Here is a 10096-nt window from a genome sequence, read left to right as displayed (position 1 = left end):
TGAGTTGAGAGTCGCAACGGAGGATGAGTCGACGGGCTCCGTATCTGATGGCTAGTTTCATGCCTGCAATCACAGCCTTATACTCGGCCTCGTTGTTAGTCATCTCGGTGCATCGTATGGACTGGCAAATTACTTCGCCCGTGGGGACTTCGAGGACGAGACCCAATCCCGATCCCAAGGCATTCGTAGCGCCGTTAGTGTAGAGGGTCCAGAGGTCGGTGTGAGCAGAGGCCCGGAGGGCCTCTTGTTCCACCTCTGGCAATATCCCTATACTGAAGTCGACAACGAAGTCGGCGAGCACCTGCGACTTGATGGCGGTCCTTGGGTGGTAGGTTATGTCATGCTCGCTAAGCTCTATGGCCCACTTGGCGAGCCTACCTGTGAGCTCGGGATTATGTAGGATGCCCCTCAGGGGGAAGGTTGTTATTACCTTTATGGGATGGCATTGAAAATAAGGTCTGAGCTTTCGTGAAGCTATGACTAATGCCAAAGCCAGTTTTTCGAGGTGCAGGTACCTCGTCTTGGCATCTATTAAAGTTTTGCTGATATAATAAATAAGGGATTGCGTACCTTTGTTTTCGCGGACCAAGACGGCGCTGACAACGACTTCGGACACTGCCAGGTACACGAGTAGGCACTCGCCTGGAACTGCTTTGACGAGCAGTGGTGGCGAAGATTGATATGCCAACAATTTCCTTAGTGCCTCGATGCATTCCTCGTTCTATTGCAGCCCACGATCTTTCCTCAGCACACTGAAGAATTTGTGGCATCTGTCCGAGGTCCGTGAGATGAACCTTGATAAAGCGGCTATTCGCCCTGTTAGTTTCTGTACCTGCTTCTTGCTATTCAGAATCTCGGGTATTGTGTCTATAGCCTTGATCTAGTCCGGGTTGACTTCGATACCTCGCTGTGATACGAGGAAACCCAGAAATTTTCCCTAGGCCACGCCGAAGGCGCATTTTTCTGGGTTCAACTTCATCCCATACTGCCTCAGTATCTCGAAGGCTTGCTTTAAATGGTCGATGTGGTCCTCCTTCTTTGCCGACTTCACTAACATGTCGTCGACGTAGACCTCCATTGTTTTACCGAGATGTTCTTTGAACATCTTGGTGACCAACCTTTGGTATGTTGCACCCGCATTTTTTAGCCCGAAGGGCATCACTTTATAGCAGTATGTACCTTGATGGGTGATGAAAGTTGTCTTCTCTTGGTCCTCTTTGGCCACCAGGATTTGGTTATAGCCAGAGTAGGCGTCCAGGAAACTTAGCAGTTCGTGCCCTACTGTTGCATCTATCAGCTGGTCAATATGGGGTAATGGAAAGGAGTCCTTTGGGCATGCCTTGTTCAGGTTTGTGAAGTCTACCCACATTCTCCATTTCCCACTTTTCTTTTTAACCATGACCACGTTGGTGACCCATTGGGGGTATTTCGATTCCCTGATGGAACCGTTGGCTAGCAGTTTATCTACCTCTTCACTGACTGCCTCGTTGATTGTGGCGTTAAATTTCCTCCTTATCTGCCGTACGGGCGGATAAAGTGGATCGACATTTAGCTTGTGAGTGGCGATGTCTTTTGGGATCCTTGATATATCTAAATGGGAGAAGGCAAATAAATCTGCATGATTAGTTAAGAATTCATGGTACTTACCTGGGTCGGAGAGGTTGTGCCCGATGTAGGCTCTTTTTGAACTATCGGTGCTCTCCAGCTGGACCGGGTCAAGATCCTCGACTGTCGCTTTGCAAGCTTCTGCGACATCTGGGTCCCTAATGAATTCCGTTGTCGGGTTGATTTTAGTTCCCGACATGGCTGATTGATATGCTTTCGCGCTTGCTCCTTTTAGCTGCTTGGTATGAGTGTAGTCTTGGGCGATCCGGTAACATTCTTGGGCAGTACGTGGCTAGCCTCGGATGCTAAATATTCCCCACGGGGTGGGAAATTTGATTACCTGATAGAGGCTCGAGGGGATGGCTCGCATGGCGTGTATCCACGGACGCCCTATGATGACATTGTAAGCCGTTTCCTAGTTCATGATGTGGAATGTGGTTTCCAGCGTGACTCCTCCTGCCAAAACTGGCAGTGATATCTCTCCGGAGGTTCGCTCTACTACATTGTTAAAACCCGTTAGCATTATGCAACGCGGTATTACCTTATCTTCGAGCCTCATTTTCATGAGGACTCTTGGGTGGATAATACACGCACCACTTCTGTCGTCTACCATGATTCTTTTCACATCAGTATCAGCAATGCGTAAAGTTATAACTAAAGCATCGTAATGAGGGAAAGACAAACCGTCGGCATTAGACTTATCGAAGGTGATACTATCTTCGAAGTCATCATACCGTTCGTGAGCGATCGTGCGCTTCAACTTGTGTGTGGTGGTGAACTTTACATGGTTGATTGCCGAGTCGTCGCCGCCACCGACGATCATCTATATGGTGTGTGCCGGAGAAGGTGTCTTTGGCGGTCCTTGGGATTGATCGCATCCTTTGGCGAAATTAGCTCTCCCTTTATCGCTGAGCAGTTCCTTCAAGTATCCCTGGTTCAACATTCTGACCACTTCCTATCGTAGACCTAGGCAATCTTCGGTCTTGTGTCCTCTTTCCTGATGGAATTCACATAGGACGTTAGACCTCCTTGCACTAGGATCTGATTTCATTTTCTGCGGCCATTATATCTTTGTGCCCAGCTTCTCCAGTGCGTACACTATTTCTGAAAGGGAGACACAAAAGTTATGAGAGGATAATAATGGAGGCATACCTCTTTCATTCCGAAGCGGGGCGGCATGTCGTTGAAAGGCATCTGGATGTCTTGGAGGAGGCAGATTTGGGGCTCTGACGTAAGGGTGATGCCTTTCTCTATTGAATCGTGGGAGTGGTTCCCGTCGCCCGTCATTACGTCGATCCCTCCTTACCTCTGATTTCACTGATGTCAGTCGTTGGGTTGGACCATTAAGATCGTCTTCATCTGCTATTACTTCTGCGCAATAGACATTGTGAATCTCTTCCCACGTGGTAGGGGGATACTTCATGAGTCGGTTGAGCAGCTTCTTGGTTGCTTTTGACCCGTCTCTATTAAACCCGTTTTGGAAAGCAGCAATCGCCATTCCTTCTGATACGTTCGGCAAGTCCATTCTTACCCTATTAATCGGGCCAGGAAGTCCCTGAGTCCTTCACCCATTATTTTCCTGATTGCGAAGATATCGTTGACCCTCGCTTCAGCCTTCTTTGCTCCTGCATGAGCGGTGGCGAACTTATCCGCCTTCTCTTCGAATGTCGATATCGATCTGGCTAGTAGTTGGGAGTACCATGTTAGCGCTCCTCCAGTCAAAGTTTCACCAAACTTTTTCAGCAACACGGACGGTACCTGTTCTTTCGATAAGTCGTTGCCTTTTACAGCGGTTACATAATGGATCAGATGGCCTTCCGGATCTGTGGTCCCGTCGTATATTCTCAGGTATGGGGCATCTTGAAGGTTTTAGGGATTGGGTGAGGAGCAACTTCCTCACTATACGGTTGCTCGACGAACCTTCCCACATCGCACTTCTATAGTAGCTTAGGGGCACCAGGTATTTTGTCTACCCTTTCCTGGTGCTCCTTCATTTGATCACAAAGCGCTTTATTCTCGTTCTCCATTTCTTCTATTTTCTTAAGAATGGTCGCGAGTGCATTGTCATTTGCGTTGATATCGGTGTGGGCGTTGCTTGTCCATATAAAACTTGGCTCACCAGCGGCAGCAACAATTTCCGCCGTTGATGAATCTTTGAGATTTCCCTGAGATGGTTTCTTGAGCATGCCACTTAGAGTGTTCGTCAACCATTCCTCTAGTAGCTTTTTGACTACTGGGGGCACTTCCTTTACTGCGGATGTTGAAGCCCCTCTTTCATTCAAGATCGTTAGATCTTCAAGTGAAGAGGGTGAGATTTCCTCCTCGGAACATTACTTGGTGTTACGTTTGCGGCATTTTCTCAACCGGCCTTGTTGAGTGGGCCTATGAGGTTGGTTGAAACATCTGCTATCATCTTCAGCCTTGATTCTTTATTTGCCATTTGTTAGTTTCTACGAAGTTTGAAGGATAGTGATTGTTGTTCTTGATATCCTAGATGTGAACTACGATTTCTGCTACCGAAATCCCCACAGACGACGCCAAATTGTTTGACTCAAAAGTTGTTGAATACTTTTTAAGCAAATCAATCAATATAGTTGAAGGGGTAAATCGTAATCGAGATAATAGACTCTAGGATGATCTTTGTGGTTGATTCGGTTAGAAATAATATAAATCGGGGGGGGGGGGGGGGGGGTAGGGAGAAGATGATAATCTTAGAGAGATGAGAGAGGAAATTTTAGAGAGAAGAGAGAGAGACAATGTTAGAGAGATCTTGTATTATCAATAATCAATCGAATTCCCTTTACACATCTCAGACCCCCTTTATATAGCGAAGAGTCTTTATTTAAATATTTAAAAGACAAAAATAAAGTACACGCTATAGAGAGGCCGACGTGGTCATGAGGTCGTCCCTCGTATTGTCCCCAAGTCGTCCTTTTAACCTTACTCACGTATGTACGGTCGGTCGTGCTGGCTTAGAAGCGTGATTAGTCAAATTTGACCCCGTATAGTTTACAGATTATACGATATCTGGACGAATGCATTCAAGATATTGAAGGCAGTCAAGAAGTTCTTGATACTGTGTGGGATCAATCAAAGAGGAGCTATCAGCAAGGCCTAAGTTATGAGTGACTGAAAGTGGGGTTGAAACTGCCTTGGCTTTAAGCAACTGAACACGTTCAAGGACATCCAAGATGTACTTATTTTGTGAAGTATAGTCCGTCATGGTTCGACATACCTCTATGAAAGAGAATACTCCAGATCACCAAGGTCCTTCAACAAAAACCTATTTCCAAGACGCTTAACAAACTAATTAATGGCAAGAGAAAAAGAACCATTAATAATCAAGTCATCAACATATATAAACCAATAAATACAATGAGAAACCTAAGCATACATAAATAAATAAGTAATTATCTAAGTGTGCCCAAGCAGATATGATTTTAGTTCAAAAAACCATGTACGAGGTGCCTGCTTAAGGCCATAGATGGCCTTATGAAACTGACAAATATGAGTTGGCCAGGTGGTTGATTCATGTAAACTTCCTCTTGTAGCATTCCTCGAAGGAAAGCATTATTAAAATTCACTTATCAAAGAAGCCAGTTATTAATAATGACAAGCAACGAGTGTTCGAACAGTTTTTAAATTTGTTTAGCTACCGGTGAAAAGTTATTACCGTAGTCAAGCCCCAATGATCTTTGATGGAAACCTATAGCAACGAGCCTCGCCTTGTACTTGTTGACAGAACCATCTAGATTATATTTGATTTANGTTACAGCAGAGTAGATTCAAGACGTGTACCTCGGAAGTACAGTGAAGTCAATAAGAAGAAGAAAAGAATCAGCAGCAGTAACAGTCTCAGCAGCAACCCAGGAATAAGTTCAAAATTCAGTAATAAATCAGTTGACACAGCAAATTCAGGAACAGATTTGAAACTCCAGCGATAGATCGAACACAACAACAATTTCTATCACTGAAGCAATCCAAAACCAGCTCGAATACCCAGAAATGAACACAGGAAAGTAAAACACTCAAACTAAGATCACAGTTGACTCTAATCTCCCAAATCCACTGCCTAGATGACTCAAACTGTCTTCAATCCTCAAATATTGAACAAAACACAAGGAAATTCAAGTAGCTTTCATCCTATATGAGCTAGAGAATTGAATTCAATGATCGAATCTGAAAATGACCTAAGTAACACTAATGTAACAGTAATTTTGGGGATTTTTCTATTAGATTTCTATTGTTTTTGGATTTTTGAAGGTTTGAATTTCAAATCAGATCTGAAATTGGAGAGGAAATTTTGGGAAAGAAATTTCGGAGCTGAAACCCCCCCCCCCCCCTTCCAAAGCAGAATACACTGCCTTTTATAGGCAGAATTTCAGGAGTATTTCCGATTTGCAGTTGCCTTTTAGTCCCTCTTTATTTATATTTTTACCCCTTGCTTCTTGGCTTGTTCCACAAGCAACTACCCTAAGTTTACTGAAACCTGCACTATAGTCCATCCTAGAAGGTTCTATACCCATTACAATTCCTATTCTACCCTTACCTTGGTTCTAAATTTACCAATCTTAATGAGACTACCCTTTTTCCTGTCTAAACTACCCTTTGAACTAGCTTGGAATTACTAATTCAACCCCAACCTTATTGACTAACCATGGTTAACCAGCTAGAACCAGGTTCAAATTCAGATCTTAAATCAAAACTAACTACTGAAGTTCAAGTTACCAATTACCATCAACAATCAGACCAACTAATCAATTTGACTATATCATCAGTATGAAATTAGAATACTAATCACAACTTAAACTAACCAAATTTAAACTAATCAGACAATCCAAACAAATACATATCAGAACATAGAACTAACTCAAAATGCAACAGCAACCCTAATTAGTTACTTGAACTCGTAGCAAGATGAGAAGAACTAATCATGAATCAACACCGAATGAAGTGTAAAAGCATGAACAAAATTAAGCGAGGGAAAAGAACAAAACATGAATCAAAAATGGCATCAAGACTAATCCTAAACTAATCAGTAAGCTTAAACCTATACTGGTATGAACAAACTTTGAAGAGAATAGAATCAATGCAAGATTAAACCATAAAAAACCAAAAGCAGGAACCCAGATTCAACTATAAACGGAAAACAATTGAACAAAGACGAGGGAACTTACTGATTCGGCCTCTACTAAGTACAACACACCAACCACACCAAGCCGAAACTTCCGACACCCAGAAGAAACTTGAACCTCCTTAGACCCTAGATTTGTAATTCCATCAGCGCCGGTTGGATTTGGGAAAAATGGTTTAAGGATTCTAGTAGAGGATGGTGAAGAGAGCGTAGAGTGTTAATTTGGGCGGATTTGGAAGAGATGGGGTTTTGGCCGAGTTTTTGATTCAATGTTTGAACAGTTCCGGCCATGTTCGAGACAAGTGGCTATGGGGGTTGGGTAGAGGAGGCTTGGGCGGTTCTGTGGTGTGAATTTGGGTTAATTTGGGACAACTGATGTCGTGGCCGGAAAACTTTAAACCGTTATTCGAAGGGTTCGGCGTTGATTCGAGGGAAACCAAGGGCAGGGTTGGAAAGAGGGGAACGAGGAGAACCGGTGGTGTAATTTTGGGGTGGTTTGGAAGTGGTGGCGTTCACCGGCGGCGGTGGTTCCGGCGGCTTAACTAGGGTTCATGGCCAAAAATCAAGATTCGAATAATCCTAGGTGTGTTCAAAGGAAAATAACTGTAAATTATGGAAGAGGAAACCAAGGGGGTTCTGGGGTGTATTTTTGGTGGCCATCGGAGCCGGCGCCGCCACCGGAGGGCGGAGGGAAATGGTGGCGACGGNATGACCTTCGCCTCAAGCTGCTTGGTAACCTCTTCTTTGATTTTCACACTGATATCTGTTTTGAATTTCCTCAACTTCTGCTTGACAGGCGAGCATTCCGAATAGACCGGCAATTTGTGGACCACCAGATCGGTACTTAAACTTGGCATGTCATCGTATGACCACGCGAAAACCCCTTTATCCGTTGCCAATACCAACACCGGTGTCGTAGTCAAAGCAGACGTGAGCTTATGAAATCTCTCCTCACACTCGTTTGACCATCTGAACGGGGCACCCTTCTAGGTCAACCTGGTCAACGGGGTTGCTATAGATGAAGACCCTTCCATAAACCGATGGTAATAACCTGCCAAACTCAAGAAACTACGGATCTCCGTGGCTGAAGCAGGTTTAGGCCAGGTTTGAACTGCCTCAATCTTCTTAGGATCCACTTGAATACCCTCTGCTGATAGAATGTGCCCCAAAAGGTGACGGAATCCAACCAAAACTCGCACCTTGAAAACTTAGCATATAACTGGCTCTCTCTCAAAGTCTGAAGTACAATCCGAAGATGCTGCTCGTGCTCCTTTCGGCTGTGAGAGTAAATCAAGATATCATCAATAAACACAATCACAAAGGGATCCAGGTAAGGATTTGAACAGTCGGTACATCAAGTCCACAAATGCATCTAAGGCATTTCTCAGCTCAAATAACATCGCTAGAAACTCATAATGCCCATATCGAGTCCGAAAAGTTGTCTTAGAGACATTGGATGCCCTACTCAATTGATGGTAGCTTGACCTCAGATCAATCTTTGAAAACACGTTGGCACCCTGAAGCTNAGGACATCCAAGATGTACTATTTTGTGAAGTATAGTCCGTCATGGTTCGACATACCTCTATGAAAGAGAATACTCCAGATCACCAAGGTCCTTCAACAAAAACCTATTTCCAAGACGCTTAACAAACTAATTAATGGCAAGAGAAAAAGAACCATTAATAATCAAGTCATCAACATATATAAACCAATAAATACAATGAGAAACCTAAGCATACATAAATAAATAAGTAATTATCTAAGTGTGCCCAAGCAGATATGATTTTAGTTCAAAAAACCATGTACGAGGTGCCTGCTTAAGGCCATAGATGGCCTTATGAAACTGACAAATATGAGTTGGCCAGGTGGTTGATTCATGTAAACTTCCTCTTGTAGCATTCCTCGAAGGAAAGCATTATTAAAATTCACTTATCAAAGAAGCCAGTTATTAATAATGACAAGCAACGAGTGTTCGAACAGTTTTTAAATTTGTTTAGCTACCGGTGAAAAGTTATTACCGTAGTCAAGCCCCAATGATCTTTGATGGAAACCTATAGCAACGAGCCTCGCCTTGTACTTGTTGACAGAACCATCTAGATTATATTTGATTTAGAACACCCATTTACCTGGGAGGAAGGACTTATAATTTGGATGCCCTAATTGTAATACTCTTCCTCTCATTCATACTGGATCCTTTACTTTGGCTTCAACTGCTAGACCATAACTCTTCAAAATGTACTTAAAAGGTGCGTGGGTAGAGCAGGTCTGGAGTGGTTGACTGGGTTGTTTAATATTATTTTGAGGGCGAAGAGGATGCCGGATGAGTGGAGGTGGATTATGCCGATACTGTTGTACAATAACAATGGTGATATCCAGTGTTGGAAAAACTATAGGGGTATCATGTTACTTAGTCATACCATGAAAGTTTGGAAGAGGGTGGTGAAATAAAGGTGAGGAGGACTGTATCTATATCTGACAATCAGTTCGGGTTCATGCCGAGTCATTCGACTACGTAAGCTATCCACCTTATTAGGAGGTTGGTGGAAAAGTACAAGGATAAGAAGAAGGATCTACACATGGTGTTTATTGACATGGAGAAAGCATATGACAAGGTCCCAAGGCAAGTTCTTTTGAGATGCCTGGAGACAAAAGGTGTGCCGGTAGCTTACATTAGAGCGGTCAAGGACATATATGATGGAGCTAAGACTCGGTTAGGACAATGGGAGGCGATTTGGAGCATTTTTCCGGTTGTTATGGGGTTATACTAAAGATTTGCGCTCAGCTCCTTCTTATTTTCCCTGGTGATGGACGTATTAACACACCATATTCAAGGGGAGGTGCTATGGTGCATGTTATTCGCTGACGACAAAGTCCTGATTTATGAGATATGAGGCGGTGTTAACATCAGGCTAGAAGTTTGGACACGTGCCCTAGAGTCTAAGGGTATGAAGTTGATTAGGACTAAAACAGAATGTTTGGAGTGCAAGTTCATCGCCGAGTTAGGGGAAGTGGGCATGGACGTGAGGCTTTGATCACAGGTTGTCCCCAAGAGACGTAATTTTAAGTAGCTGAGGTCGATTACCTAGGGGGACAGAAAGATCGATGAGGACGTCACACACCATATAGGGATGGGGTGGATAAAATGGAGGATAACATCAAGAGACATGTGTGACAAGAAAGTGCCACCGTTACTCAAAGGTAAGTCCAATAGAACTATTGTTAGAGCGGCCATATTGTATGGGGCAGAGTATTGGCCGATTAAGAAATCTCATATCCAAAAGATGAAAGTGGCAGAAATGAGGATGTTGAGGTGGATGTACGGACATAATAGGATGGATAAGATTAGAAATGAAGTT

The sequence above is a fragment of the Nicotiana attenuata genome, chromosome 1 (assembly GCF_001879085.1).
Source record: "Nicotiana attenuata strain UT chromosome 1, NIATTr2, whole genome shotgun sequence".
NCBI lineage: Eukaryota > Viridiplantae > Streptophyta > Magnoliopsida > Solanales > Solanaceae > Nicotiana > Nicotiana attenuata.
Note: the sequence above shows the minus strand (reverse complement) of the source record.